At 42.5% G+C, this 15705-nt stretch overlaps 1 long non-coding RNA gene across 1 annotated transcript in view; it reads right to left on the bottom strand.

Moving 5' to 3' along the window:
* Nucleotides 1-9573: 9573 nt before the first annotated feature.
* Nucleotides 9574-15705, bottom strand: part of LOC116151786 (uncharacterized) — a 246893-nt gene continuing 240761 nt past the window's right edge. Inside the window, exon 4 of the long non-coding RNA XR_010382572.1 lies at nt 9574-9993. This is a non-coding gene — a long non-coding RNA (uncharacterized LOC116151786). The remainder of the gene's footprint in view (nt 9994-15705) is intronic.

The following is a 15705-nucleotide window of genomic DNA, read 5'->3' as shown; positions in this document are numbered from 1 at the left end:
CCTCTTTCAGCCAAATGGTTCCCCCAGATGGACTTGGAACCGAGAGGCAGATCCAGTATTGACTGTGCCAAATGAAGAAATGGAAAGAGATCTGAAAGGTGGGAACTTTGAATGGAAAATTTCCCCCTCTCCCTACTTTCCAACCTGGGTTCTGCTCAGAAGTGTTAGAGAGCTCTGAAATTCCACGGTGGGAGAGCAGGGTTTCAAATGGAAACTTTTCTTTCAAATGCCAAGGGCCTCTCGTCTCTAGGATAACATTCTGTTTTCTCTTTTTTGAATTCTCTGGTTTCTTCCTTTCCTTTGCTGAACTTTTTTTCCAGCCAGCTTACGAGTATTTATCTATTGTAATGGACACATTTGGGTTTGCAGTTTCTACAGGTTTTTGTGGGCCTGTAAAATGAGGTGAAGTCTTGTATTTTGTAAAATTATATCAATACATCCCACAAGAATTTAAAGGGTGGAGGTTGGGAGAGGGATGGCTGGCCACGGTCACGGTCAAGGTCATTCCCGAGGGTTATGGTCGGCCCCAGTGCTTCCGGCCCTTGTCCACTTCTGGGATATTGGGCCTTAGTAAACAGCCAGTCATCCTGGGACACTTCTTTTTCAACATTTCAACTAGGTTTGATTTTCACGTGATTTTGTTTCTTGAATTCAGCATTTACTGCAAGTTGTCCGAGTTGTCCACATTGGTGCTGTGGAAGGGGTAGTCCCTTTGTTTGTATAGATGGTTCTCTGATGGGTTTTGTGGGATAATTAATGCAGTTGAATATTATGTAGGCATGTGATTTCAGAGTAGCTGGTCTCACACAAAAGGGCATTGCTGGGTAGCATGAGAGAAACAGGAAATCTTGTCTCAAAGTTGGCACTGGTGTCCAACTCATAAGACTGATTCACTGAAAGCATATCCATGACATGCCAATCCCTGTGGCCGCGGGAGAAGGTCTGCTTCAACTCCTGGGTTCTGATACATGACCGTTTGCAACTTCGCAAGGGAAATGACCTGGATGCAATGGTGATCTTCAAAGTGATCACTAGGCAGTTATTCTGGTGACCACATAAGGGAAAGTCTCCCAGACCAAACTAACACCCTTGCATCACACCATTTATTAAATCAATTAAAAATATACAGCTAATTTACAGTAGCTAAGACATGGAAGCAGCCTAAATGTCCACTGACAGATGACTGGATTAACAAGATGTGAAACAATGGAATACTTCTCAGCTGTTAAAAAAAGAAGAAAATAATGCCATTTGCAGCAACATGGATGGACCTGGAGATCATCATACTAAGTGAAGTAAACCAGAAAGAGAAAGAAAAATACCACATGATATCACTTATGTGTGGAATCTTAAAAAATGACACAAACGAACTTATTTACAGAACAGAAGCAGACTCACAGACATAGAAAACAAACTGTGGTTACCAGGGGTGAAGGCGGGGGATAAACTGGGAGTTTGGGATTTGCAGATACTAACTACTATATATAAAATAGACAAACAACAGTGTCCTACTGCATAGCACAGGGAACTGTATTCAATACCTTGTAATGACCTATAATGAAAAAGAATATAAAAAGGAAGCTGTGTGTATGTAACTGAGTCACCATGCTGTACACTAGAAATTAACACAACATTGTAAGCCAGCTATACTTTAATTTAAAAAATGAAAAATAAAATAAATTAAATTAAAAAATAAAATATGCAGCCAGGAGCAAGAGACAGGGTGAGAATTTAAAACACATATTACAGTGAAGGGTGGAAGGACCACACTCCCAGAATCCTCCGTTATGCAACGTTTGTGCTTTGTAAGAAACCAGATCCCCACCCCCCGGCAAAGTGATGCTTCCTGGGCTCCTCCATCCCCTCCGAGAGTCGCCGAAACACCCTGTTCCCTGCCCCCTCTTCCTCATCCTTTCTATTAAATGAGATATTTGTGTTTTAAATAAAAGCCACTGTTGACCTATCACTAGTGGAAAAGAATCAGAGTGCATGCATTCCTCATGTAATAAGAAGTAAATCCCTTAAGCCTATAATTTGTTCCTACTGGTGTAGAATTTTGAAGTCCAAGAATGCATCTGCCGTGGAGGAGGTTAATTCTGGGGCCGCTGCCTCTGCCGTGATGTATGTGGCCATTGTTCGTGACCGAGGAGTGGTCCGGAGGGGATCAGTGCTCTGTTCTCATAATGAACCGTATGTTTCTGAACACAGGTGCGTTTGGATTGTAGACAGCTGTGTCATTAAACGGGCCGGGGGAGAAATTGCACAAGGGCAACTCAGAAACGGACCCCGTGGAAATGCAGACGGGTATTATTGTAGTGGCTCTTGTCAACGCCATCGATGTGTCTTCGCTGACGTCTCATGGTACAGAGATAACGGTGAGGCGTCCAGGCGACTCACCACCATGTTTTCAACATGCCGCCTTTCACGAAGGGGTGGGGGGGACTCTTGCTAGAATTCACCCTATTGTCATCCTCCTGAAAGGAGTTGTCAGAGAGCCCCTAACTCCATCCTGCAATCATTCCAATCTGCTTTTCACTCCAACTTGCATTTCATCTCTGCTATTTGATGCGTAAGAATGAAAGCGCTCCTGGGAAATGCTTGTTCCCAATGGCTCTGATGAGACAGATGTCCTGGGAAACTATCAGAACTGAGCAGGGCAAAGAAAGGAGGGCTATCCGATGACTCATGGGTGCCACCCCCACTAATTCAGCGTCTGTGTGACCTGCATCTCAGCCCCAGGATTCCTGTAAGTCAAACATTTCCAGACAGGCAGGACAACGCAACTCTTACCACAACCAATATTCTTGGTGATTTTACAGACACATACGTGCTGGGAAAATTTTGTAGTTAGTCATGTGACATCATTAGCAATCATTTCATCATCTCTATCATTTGCACATGTCTCACCTTAATGAAGATTTTAAAACATTATGACACAAGTCTACTCCAGTATCAGTAAACAAAGTTAGTTTTAAAAAGGGATCTTAGGTGGCTCCACTTGGCTAAAACTGTTTCCTAGTTTTTTCACTAAGTGTAAAACTCTGAGTGAAGTTGTAAATGCCGTGATGGGGTTTGGCTCAGACTTTGAGCTGGAGCCACCACGCCTGTTCATCTGATGTAACAAAACAGAGTTCCCCGAGAAGTCGGGTGATGTTTCAAGCACACACAGGGAGGGAGGCAGCTGTGAAGCCAGGCTGAGGATCCAATCTCCTGACTCCAAGTCTATTCTTGGTACTGAACCATGTGTGTCAGTCTGGGTGCAATCGGGGCAGAGCCACCATGAGTGATACGGGTAAGGGATTTGTTACAGAGACAAGACTCTCCGCAAAGGCAGGAGCTGGGGAAGGAGGCTTTACGAGGGCGTTGCTCTGTATCTGACTTGGGTTTGGCGAGTCAGCAGGACTTGACGTTGGGAAGAAGAGCTAGATGTCAAGTGCAAACTGAAATCCACAAAGACAAACTCCTACCCGCACCTCTCTCCCCACCTCCAACCTCAACAGCGTGGGTGACTTGCGGGAAGAAGCTGGCAGCCTTCACCACCAAGCCACACGTGCCTCTGCTCCAGCCCGCAGGAGAGGGGAAGGAGGAGGCCAGCAGGAGCTGAGGCATCTGAGGTCCAGCTGCCTCCTCCAGACGCCACGGAGAACGAGCAGGTGCGCGCCCACGCGTGGAACTGCACTGGGCGCCCTGCGGTGACCCGGGCGCAGTGGGTGTAGTGGCCCTTACCTTACTGCCGCCCTCCACATCACACAGAAATATCTCTAGCGGCAACTCTAACCCAGAACCAGCTTAACTAAATAAAAAGCCACCGCACCACGTTATAGCCTATCAGCGTATTTGCAGATGCCTTTCATTTTTCTTTATGACACCAAATACGAAATAATTCAAATATACAAGAGAATAGTAATAGAGAAACTTATCGTGGTTTCCTTTGTGGAATTATGTGTTTTCTGCCACTTTGAGTACTCGACTGCTTTGCATCTTTTTTTTTTTCACCATGTGCTTATTGAGATGATTTAAAATTACTGGCCTCTTTGTATATTACTTATGTATGAAAATTTGAGTCTATTGGTTAGACTTGCAGCAATAACAGGGCCTCTAACATCAAGTGCATCATGTAAATGAGGATGAGACAAACTTCAGGATCTATTTGGCGTTACTGTCTGTACAACTATGTGCTTATATATTTATGTATCTAGGTAGTTATGCTAGCATTGTTTATCTATCATCTATTTATCTAAGCAGGCAGTACTGGAGAGATGGAAGAACAGGTCTGATGAGCACACAGGCAGATATCTAAAAACTGAGAGCTGAGAGACTGAAATATTGGTGTCGTAACCTCTGCGTAATGGTTTCAACTACCGAACACCTGTCACTTATCCAAAAGTCAGAAAGAATTGACAGTTGTCAGCTGTTCCTTCACTTTGGCTCCTTGAAATGACTGAGACAGTTATAGATGGGAAATGCAGGAGCAGTTTAAAAGAAAAAAAATCTAACCACACATGGGCATGAAGAACTTGTTAAGTTCGCAGACTCTCAACTTCTGCTTCTCCGCGCACCTCTTAGGTTCTGTAGCTTGTTTCCCTTCTCAGAGCCAAGCCCAGCAATGCTTCTTTCCTCTGTTTGCACTTTCAAAGGGAAAAAATAAAGTTCCGACTGCAGGGAAATAGCTCAACAAAGACATACAGCTAAGTAAAGACACTGAGATAATAACCTGGGATTATAAATCAACTTTCTGGGCTTTACCACCAAACCCGGGGTGGGGGGGGAGAAGTGAGGCAAATGGTTTCCAAACACTTGATAAAATATAGAGGGTGTTTGGGGTAGAAAGAGCTTTGGTTTTGGATCTAGAAGAGCTGGATGCAATCCAGTTATCCGTGTGTGCCCTCTTTAGCACTATTTAACGTATTAGCACTTATGTTTCTTCTTCTGCAAAATGGCTCTGGTCTTATTTGCTTCCCCGAGAAGTTCTGGGGTTGGATGAGATAACTTCTATGCCCACCTGCTACCTTCCTTTACCTAAGACCTTCACCCGCACTGACTCCGTCCACCGCATATGACCCATATGTACAAGTGGGATTACCACGAGTGAGGTCACATTATTTTTAAATGTTAGCAAATTAGGCTTTAGGAGGTAAGTGGAAATGTTGAAAGAGCTTATTTCTTAGTCTGACAACCACTGTTTATTTTGCTTAATCGAAATAACTGAAGCAGCTGATTTTTCCTCCAGCAGGAAAAATTGTGAAAGATTTTTGAAATGGGCAAAAAAGCAAAAAAATGGTGAAAAGACTTTGAAATGGGCAAAAAAAAAAAAATCACTGGGGCTCTGGCTAGCATACCCTTCTGGGTTATCTATGTCTTTTATTGTCTTCAAGCTGTTTTACATCTCTGTAATCTGTAGGTAATTGATGCTAATGCAAATGATTCTTGTCGACAGACAAACAAGCCTAGTCTCCTTCGTCACGGTACTTATGTTCTATAAAGTGGCCGTGAACACTGAATTAGTGAATATGGAACCACGGCTTTTAGGGAAAATACAAAGGTAGGCTCCTGGGAGCCTTTGGTCACAACATTTTCATCAACCAATCAATACATCACCTTGATTGATCTGTGCTTCTGTTAAAAACACCTTCTTTAATTATGTGTTGTTCCGGTAACGTTTAATCCATGGTCAACGGCATGATAGCTCAAGCCTGAATGAAGTTTTCTAACTCATGTATTTCAGTAAGTAGGCGAATATGCAAATACTAAATCAGCAAATGATGAGAACTGACTATATTGTGTCTAGCGGATGAGTGACTGATTTATGTCTCCACTTTCCCACCACGGAAGGCAACAGTTTTGCAACTATTATGCAATTTATTTTGGCCATTCTTGACCACTTATGAACTATTAAAAGATAAACTGGGGCACATTAAAATTTATAAGCGTTTATTTGAACAAACAGCGACTCCAAGCAAAAGTGGTTGGAGTGACTGCACCAGCAGGACCTAGGGGAGAGGCTTTTATAAAGAAGACTCAGAAACAGAGGGAAAATCATGTGATTGGCTGTAGCTTAATCGGTTGCCTTATTTGGGAAAGCCTAGAGGCTGCGTGCAATTGGCTGTTTTTAAGTTTCAGTTTCTTCCCTTTGAGGCATTTCAAGGAATTGACTCTGGCTGAGAGTCCTGTTTGCTTATGTAGGTGGCAAAGGCAATGGGGCCACCTCAGTCTAATGGTCTCGCGTTAAATTACTTTAACGATGCCACTTGTGCCCACAATTTCCTTCTAACTGGTTGCAATATATTACTGGTTCTCTCATTAATGAAGAGTTACACACAAATCTTAGCCATGTGTTCTTTTAAATTTAATCTGAGGGTCACGATTTTACCTTTAAATATTCTTTAACATTTGAAAAATAGTTCAGACTGAATTACCATCTTCAACTTGGGCTTTTTTTTAAATTGAAGTATAGTTGATCTACAGTGGTGGTTAGTTTCTGGTGTACGGCACAGTGATTCAGTTATACATAGACATATATAGGTATATATTCTTTTCTACATTCTTCATCATTATAGATTATTACACGATATTGACGATAGTTCCCTGTCAACTTGGGCAGTTTTATGCAATTCTATGAGCCCACCTTCTCAGAGAACCCATCAGAACATGACACTCAATGAGTCACGATTCCCCTTAAGGAGTCTTGTATTTGCCGTTTATGGATTCAGGATGTGAAAAAGTGCTTTTACAGCGTAAAGCCTCATGCACATTAGTATCTTATTTAATCTTGACCGTCTGGGAGGAGTTACTATTTGCTCTATTTAAGGCCGAGGAAATTCACATTCAGGGAGCTTCTGGGACTTGCTCGAGGTCACACGTGTAGAAAAATTTAGTTGACTCTTGTCAAGAGCTGAGAGGCAGGAGTTTAACAAGCATCAGATTCAGCGCCCTTCGTGTCAGTGATTCAGACATCCATCCCAAACTCCATGGGGGTTAGAAGCCTCTCCCACTTTTCTGCACTTGAGGTCTGTTCTTGAGCCTTGTTTTGCAGATATGGAAATGGGTGTGTTAGGGGAGGCGGGGGGGGGCATTAAAAAGTATCTCTCCTGACCTGCTTAATTTACAATGGAAAGGGTAGAAAGTTACTGGAAGATAAGAAAAGGATGGATTCTTACCCAGCGCTAGTAAAAGGAGCAGGGAAAGGAACCCGAGAAGCCTGGGTTGAGTGTTGGTGATGGGCTGGGAGTCCGATGGGAGAAGGGGGCGGGCAAAGGGCAGTTTTCCTGAGGTGCTGGGTGGGGCTTTGAGAAGACAGGAGAGAGAGGTCTTGCATTCTGCTGAGTTTGGCAGACTTCAGTAAAGCTCTAAAATACATTTAGGGGGGAGGTATTGGACCTTTTTTTAAGGACAAGCACCTTGCTCAAGGCCCGAAGGGGCCTCGTTTTGTCTGAGTGAGCATTATTACTTTGCTATGAGTGGAGGCTGCCTGTAAGAAAAGCTGAGGGAACTCTGGCCCAAGATTCCAAATTAGGTTTAAGCGACAGCAAGATGTTGGCCACGGACTCTGAACTCTGTCTCCAAGCACCACTGGATCAGCTAATGATTATTTTTTGTCGACGGTCCTAGAATAATCTCTCCAGACAATAACTGAGAGGAAAGCACACTTCATTGGCTGTTAGCAGAGATTTTTATGTTACAAGCACTCAGCTTGGTCTTAGAGAAAAAGGAACAAGACAACAGCTCTTAATACGCGGAGGAAAACTTAGGTTCTATTCTTAGTTTTTAAAAAGCCTGAGGCGAAGCACGTCTGGGAAGGTACTTTCTTAAGGTTTCTGGCAGTAAAAATGGTTGCTTTCATCAGGTAGGAGCCGCGAAAAATCTCAACTTTTCATCCTTCACAATACGTGTATGTCCTCCTCTCTTCCTCATTTCTACATTGGAGCCTTCTTCTAGTCTTTGTGCATGACAAGCACATGGTAGGTCAGTCAGAAAAGTCAGTTGTTATAAAGACTCACTAAAAAGTGATGCACTTTGTATAATGGACTTTAATTTGAAACATACATATTTACCATTATTTGCCGAGATCTGCTACAGGAGCAAGGATTGTTCTTTTTATTTAACTAATTAATTAATCTAGTTTTTTTCTGGTGTGCAGCATAATGTTTCACTCATATATATACATACATATATTCATTTTCATATTCTTTTTCATTATAGGTTACTACAAGATATTGAATATAGTTCCCTGGGCTATACAGAAGGACCTTGTTATCCATTTTATATATAGCATTTAGTATTTGCAAATCTCAGACTCCCAATTTATCCCTTCCAATCCTCCTTCCCCCTTGTAACCAGAATTTTGTTTTCTAAGTCTGTGAGTCTGCTTCTGTTTTGTAAATAACTTCATTTGTGTCTTTTTTTCCTTCTTTTTAGATTGCACATATGAGTGATATCATATGGTATTTTTCTTTCTCTTTCTAGCTCATTTCACTTAGAATGACATTCTCCAGGTCCATTCATGCTGCCGCAAATGGCATTATTTTATTATTTTTTATGGCTGAGTAGTATTCCATTGTGTAAATATACCACAACTTCTTTATCTAGTCATCTGTTGATGGACATTTAGGTTGCTTCCATGTCTTGGCTATTGTAAATAGTGCTGCTATGAACATTGAGGTGCACATATCTTTTCAAATTAGAGTTCTCTCTGGATATATGCCCAGGAGTGGGATTGCTGGATCATAGGGTAACTTTATTTTGTTTAGTTTCTTTTTTTTTTTCCCTTTCTTTAGTGCCCGCTTCTGTGAGAGCCCCTACAGCTAGAAAGTCTCTCAAATCAAAGCTGTTGAGCTGAGGGAAAGCCAAATGGACCCAACATTCCCGCCTGGGAAAACCCACTGTGCTTGAAGGAGGGAGGCTTCTGTTATTTCTGGAAGTCGGCGCGCAGCACAGGGGAGAGCCTGCGTAGACTTTGGTTCAGTCAGTGCACGTCATCTGGGGTAATTCACCTGAATAATGGTAATTAGCATGGATAATTGACTTACGGGCTTATGGGCCAAGAAGATATTTGTTTATCGCATGTGCGTATCTTTTCTCCTTCAGGTTTTTGGAAATATGAGTATAGAATTAGTACTCTGAGGAAAGCCGAGGCTCTTCTGCCCCGACAGCATGGCCCCCTCTCCACCCTTCCTGTCTCTCCCCTTCTCTCTCTTCCCTTAAATCAGCCACTCCATGAACTGAAGTGGATTTGGAGTCTTCATTCAATGCTTTAAAAAAATATTTAGGCTCCCTGTTTTTAATTTTAAAATCAGTTGAGCGTGACATTTCGGATATCTTTCTCTTACAAAAACAAAACAGAAGAAAACTGAATTAAGTGTCTTTTCTCTTCCCACGTGGTTGTGATTTTCTTTTAAAGCAGGTCTGTTGCTCTTAATAGAAAACTTCCCCAATTCCTGTTAAAAAAAAAAAAAAAAAAAAGAATGTTCCCAACGTGACCATCTAATGCAGCCCAGAAAAACAGACAGTGAAAAGCTATATATGTAACTTTAAACTTTCTAGTAGCCACAGTTTCAAAAGGAAAAATGGGTGAAATTAATTTAGTGATATATTTATTTGACAAAATACAATCAAAATATTATTATTTCCACATGTAATCGATATTGAAAATTATTAACGAGATATTTTGCCTTTTCTGTAGAATTACGCCTTTGAGATGCAAGGTGTGTTTTGCACGTACAGTGCACCTCACGTTTCAGGTGCTCATTAGCCACGGGTGACGAACAGGGACTTTGTGGAGCATCATTGGTCCAAGGGTCCTTTCTTACGTGCTGACACCTAACTTTTCTTTGACTTCCATTTGTTGTTGTGTTTTCAAGAAGAGACGCCATTTAGAGTCTAAGTCTTCGGTCAGATGGAAAACTTTCATTCCAGTTCCCGTGAGATGTGGAATTCGGTCAAGCAACAGCTGTTTGAGTTACGCTGCTTATTCCTTCCCGAGCAGAATGTCAGTTGCTATAGACAGTGAGCAGAGCATCGAAACAAAATTACTTGATTTCACTAATTCCAACTTTAACCCTCTGAAAAATCAACTTAGTCCAATCAGAATTACTACCATTCATTACCCCATAGTGAAAAAATTATATTCTGTCTTTATCAATGTTTCTAAATGTTCACAGAGCGTTGAATAACTTGTTAGCAACCTTGCAAATTGATACCCATCAGCTACTAGGTAGAACTTTCCAGGCGAACAAAACTACACGCCACGTTAGTTCCTCACGTGTTGATGCTGAAGACGACACCATTCGTGGCTTCTTTGCCTGTCCTGTGCCCAGGGACTTGGTGTCCTCCCTGCCTCCCCAGGTTACTGATGGAATTTCTAGTCTGGCTCACAAAATCTCTACCTGCGTGTATCCATCTCATTATCTTTACTATAACATTGTAACATCTTGTCTCTAGGCTAGGATTTGGGCAATCTTAAAAAGAAAAAAAAAAGGAAATTATGATTCATTATATTGTCTTTCCCACTAATGTATGAGCAACTCAGGACCCAAAATAAAAACCTTCCTGATTCTTCAATGTCTTACTGAACCGGAGCGGTGATCCAGGTGTATCATTGGTACTCAATGCTTTTTAACTGAAGGAGGAAGCTCTGCCCTGTTCATGTACTTTTCTCCCTTCATCCTACATTTCCATCAAAACCCGGGGCCATGCTGGTATTTCATTCATTCCACAAGCGTTCATTGAGGGCCTGCTGGAAGCTAGGCACTGTGCTAGGGAAGAAGGGGCTTGAAAAACACAGACAGGCTCCTTAAATTCAAGGGGAAGGGGGAAAATGTGGAAAAAATAAGTGTAATGGGTATTGTGGTTTTGAAATACCTTCCAATGAATTTTCTTTCTGCGTGGTCTGCTCTGTTTTGTTTATGTGTTTTCCTCCCCTGCAAGCCATCCCACCATTCCGCCTAGAGGCCCAGAGTTTAAGGAAGGAGATCCAGGTACTGCTTCAAACAAACAAATTAAAGGGTAGGGAGGAAGGGGAGGTCCCCAGAACACAAGGAAGAGAAACAGACACTCTCTGCTCTCTCGGTGGGGCCAGTGGGAGATGAGGAAGTCTCAGAAGGAGGAAGGGGAAGAGAGGGAGAGAGAGGCCCTTACCCTTCTCTGCCACATGCAGGGCCTAAGAGCTGCTCCCGAGTCTCATCCATGCTCATTGGAAGGAAGCTCTGAGGCTCAGAATTTCAACTGCACTGGACTAAGTTTTGCAACATAAATGATGGAAAAGTTACACCTGATCTCTGAGCTATCCAGTTTCCCAGCTGCCTTGCAGATGGGGGCTCAATAAAGAAAAATGGAGACTAGTAACTGGAAACTGTTTTCTTTTTTTTTTATTGAAGTGTGATCAGTTTACAATGTTGAGTCAGTTTCTGGTGGGCAGCATCATGCTTCAGTCATACATGTACATGCATATGCTTGTTTCCCGATTCTTTTTCATTATAGGTCACTACAAGATATTGAATATAGCTCCCTGTGCCATACAGTATAAACTTGTTGTTTATCTATTTTATATATAGTAGTTAGTATCTGCAAATCTCGAACTCCCAATTTATCCCTTCCCATCTCCTTTCCCCACTGGGTAACCATAAGTTTGTTTTCTATGTCTGTGAGTCTGTTTCTGTTTTAGAAATAAGTTCATTTGTGTCTTTTGTTTTTTTGTAGATTCCACATATGAGTGATATCATATGGTATCTTTCTTTCTCTTTCTGGCTTACTTCACTTAGAATGACAATCTCCAGTTCCATCCATGTTGCTGTAAATGGCATTATTTTATTCTTTTTTGTGGCTAAGTTGTATTCCATTGTATAAATATACCACAGCTTCTTTATCTAGTCATCTGTCAGTGGACATTTAGGTTGCTTCTATGTCTTGGCTATTGTAAATAGTGCTGCTATGAACATTGGGGTCCATGTATCTTTTCAAATTAGAGTTCTCTCTGGTTATATGCCCAGGAATGGGATTGCTGGATCATAGGGTAAGTCTATTTTTAGAAAACTTTAAAACTGATCCATATTTGTTCAGTCCTGAGTTGGGCCTCCTAGTCAATTCCATGATGGCAAAGGATGCAAAATTCACAGCCAAGGGCTTCTCACGTGGCTATCGTATACTTCTAAAGCTATAATTATTTCAGAAATGACTACTTCTTTTTCAAATGCATTGTTAGAGGCTCAACTCAGAGTATTCCAGATGCAAGACAACAAACAATCATTATAAGAGACCTCACACACAGTATCTGCTCAATAAATATTTGATGAGTGGGCGAATTTATAAGCAGTAAAGAAAGGTAAAATGTCCATCCAATTAGTTGTTTCAGTCAGTTCTCAATGACTATTGTGATTCATTACCTAAAACTTCAAATGCAGAAATGCCAGTGATTTGGATTTTCATACTTAACCATTAAAGAATTTCTCTACTTTTCTATTTTAGACAAGCCTATGCTTAGATGTCGGTCTTCTTAAAAGCATTTTTCAGACATCTGTGCAAATATATATATATATATATTTGAAGCTTTATATCTTCCCATGAATACAAGGGAGAATATGGGTTTTGGAATCAGACAAATCTGGGCTCAAATGACAGCTCTGTTAATGGTGTAGCTGAGATCTTGATCAAGTAACTGAATCTCCCAGAGTGTGGTTGCCTCAGCTATGAAAGGAAGGGAGAGAGGGAGGGAAGGAGGGAGAGAGAAAGAAAGAAAGAAAGAAAGAAAGAAAGAAAGAAAGAAAGAAAGAAAGAAAGAAAGAAAGAAAGAAAGAAAGAAAGAAAGAAAGAAAGAAAGAAAGAAAGAAAGAAAGAAGAAAGGAAGGAAGGAAGGAAGGAAGGAAGGAAGGAAGGAAGGAAGGAAGGAAGGAAGGAAGAAAGAAAGAAAGAAAGAAAGAAAGAAAGAAAGAAAGAAAGAAAGAAAGAAAGAAAGAAAGAAAAGAAAAGAAAAGAAAAGAAAGAAAAGAGAAAAAAGAAAGAAAAGAAAAGGAGAGAAAGGAAGGAAAGAGGACAGGAGAAACGAAGGAGAGAAAGGGGGGAGGAGAAAGAGAGAGAGAAATTGGAAGAGGGAGGTAGAAAGGAGGAAAGAAACACCCTTCTTTCAGGGTTGGTGTTGGGGGAAGCATGTTGAGAGACAACATAAGACTATCTAGTGTGGTGGATACTCAGAAATTGGTAATTATCAATACCACCATCATCATCAGTGACCACTGGTTGATTGTCATCCCTGAAATAACCACATCTTTTTCTGAAAAGATACAATTGCTTTTTGTCTCCGGTCACCACCCATGTTACCTCCTCCGTTGCATTTACTGTGAGGATGGTCTGAATGTCATTGGCGACTGGTAAATTAGTGTCTGCCTCTAAGGGATGGATTTCTTCCTGGCTCCTTCATCACGTCACTCACTTATTTCTGAGCAACGGCTCAACGACTCTCCATCGTCCTCCGTAAGAACCCCACCTTCCCAGCGATGGCTTTGGGAGGGGCGGGGAGTGGGTGAACATGCAAGTCATAACCTCCCAGGGCATTGTGAGGTTTAAAAATAATCCTTGAAATACACGGCTCCTAGGTCTTCATAAAGAGCATCAATGAATAGTATTATTAATGAGGTAGTCAGTGTGTTTTCCATCAAGTGCGGGCCACTGCGGCTGGTAATACCAAGAACTGCCACGGGGAGTGATAAGGTTTCATTCCTGAAACAAGGAATGAAACCCCAGAGCAGGGCAAGTACCTAAGAGATACCTGGAAGAGGAGGACCTTCCAGGACAAGGTGAGAGGAAAAAGAATCCGCACCTGCCCGGGGCAAGTGCTAAGATGATGCTCTTCACCTCCTGGTCCTTCTCTCCAACTGCTCCACAAAAAGCAGCTCTCATTTTGATCTCCCTGCCCCCAGAGAATTATCTTCTTGTTTACATGTTTATGCTGAGCTAGACTCTAGTAAAATGATGACAGTCATCACTGCAAAATCCACAGCTTGTACTCAGCAAAGCCACGTAACTCAGGTCCTTATGAAGACCATGCAGAACTGTGTCAGGTGTTGTTGGACAAGGGAATCTGGGTGGCATGGCCATTACCTGATGGTTCGTGTCAACGTTTCAGTGCCCAGAATATATGTTCTTTACTCTGGGTCCCTCCAGAAGATGACACTGAGATAAAAATCCAAGGGCAAGCAGTTTGTTTGGGAGCTGCAACCAGGATACACTGACAGAGGAGCAGGGGATAAACACAGGAAAGGGAAGTACAGAGAGTGTGTTATTACATCAGCTTCCACTGGGGGCCCCTGGAGCTTAATCCCACTGGGGAAACTCTAGGAGCCAGTACAGAACACCCTCCGAGGGACAGGGGAGCTGGGGTATTTATACACCAACTCCAGGTAGTTAATAGTTCATACAACTCAATAACAAAAAAAACCCAGTCCAAAAATGGGCAGAAGGTCTAAACAAACATTTCTCCAATGAAGACATACAAATGACCAACAGGCACATGAAGAGATGCTCAATATTGCTAATTATCAGAAAAATGCAAATCCCTACAATGAGGTATCACCTCACACCAGTCAGAATGGCCATCATTCAAAAGTCCACAAATGACAAATGCTGGAGATTCTGTGGAGCAAAGGGAACCCTCCTACACTGCTGGTGGGAATGCAGTTCAGTGTAGCCGTTGTGGAAAACAGTGTGGAGGGTGCACCCTGGCTCCTGCTAAATAGTGTGCACACACTTTTTGCTCTGTGTGTCCTGCTCCGCTCAGCATTGTCAGGGCCCGGGGCCAACCCTGCAGAGGTTCCCAGAGCTTCTCAGAGATGGCATTTTCTCATCATAGGAAAGCAGCTTCCATCATGGAAGAAATCTTCTGAAAAATTTTGACACCACACTCTTAAATATTTCTTTTTAATCTTCTGAATCAAAATCTAAATCCAAGTGCCCGGGGAAGTAAACACTAGGTACCAACAAAGAACTGACGGACACGTCACTCCCTTCTCATTACAGGAGACTGAGCAGAGATCGTGCCTGTAGAAACCAAGTACCAAAAGTTCAAATTCTGGCCTCAAAACACATCCCGTTCCCCTGGCTGCCGTGTCACATGCTCTGACCCCCACGTGACTCAGTCTCCCCAGATGCACGTCGTCACATTCCCTCGGGTCCTCATCGCCCCAGCTTCCACCCTTGGAAGCTCTTGGGAGCTGTGCCTCTGGCTACCATCCAGGGAGCAATCATTTCCTAAACAGTACTCGTGACCCCAGAGAGTTCATGGGAGCCTCCCAAAATAGGTTCCTTTCTCCCCAGGTCTCGCTTCTGTCTGGGGGACCTGAAAGACGTAACACTTTAAGATCTATTTCCTCTCTGAGAAGAGAAAGTGAGCGATTTATTGAAATGACAAGCATTGTCTTGCTGCTTGCAGGAGCAAGGGGAAAAGAAAATCTCTTTCTGGCCACAATGAACTGCGTGGCCCGGGGCTTTGGTTTCCCATTAAGTCTGAAATAAGGGAAAATTCCGAGCTCGCATAAGGAATCCTTTCTCCTCTGGTTCGTACTACCTGTCTCTTGCGTGGGGAAACTCAATACGACCACGAGGAAGCCACTGGAACTGATGGAGAGTTTGGACCCATCCCAAAGCTGATGGACCGTCTTTGTTCAGGTGAGGCGCTGAGCCTGGGTACACGTGGTACCAGAAAGGCAAGATCACCCCGCA

Source organism: Camelus dromedarius, chromosome 10, assembly GCF_036321535.1.
Source record: "Camelus dromedarius isolate mCamDro1 chromosome 10, mCamDro1.pat, whole genome shotgun sequence".
In the NCBI taxonomy this organism is placed as follows: domain Eukaryota; kingdom Metazoa; phylum Chordata; class Mammalia; order Artiodactyla; family Camelidae; genus Camelus; species Camelus dromedarius.
This window is presented reverse-complemented; position numbering and strand designations above follow the sequence as displayed.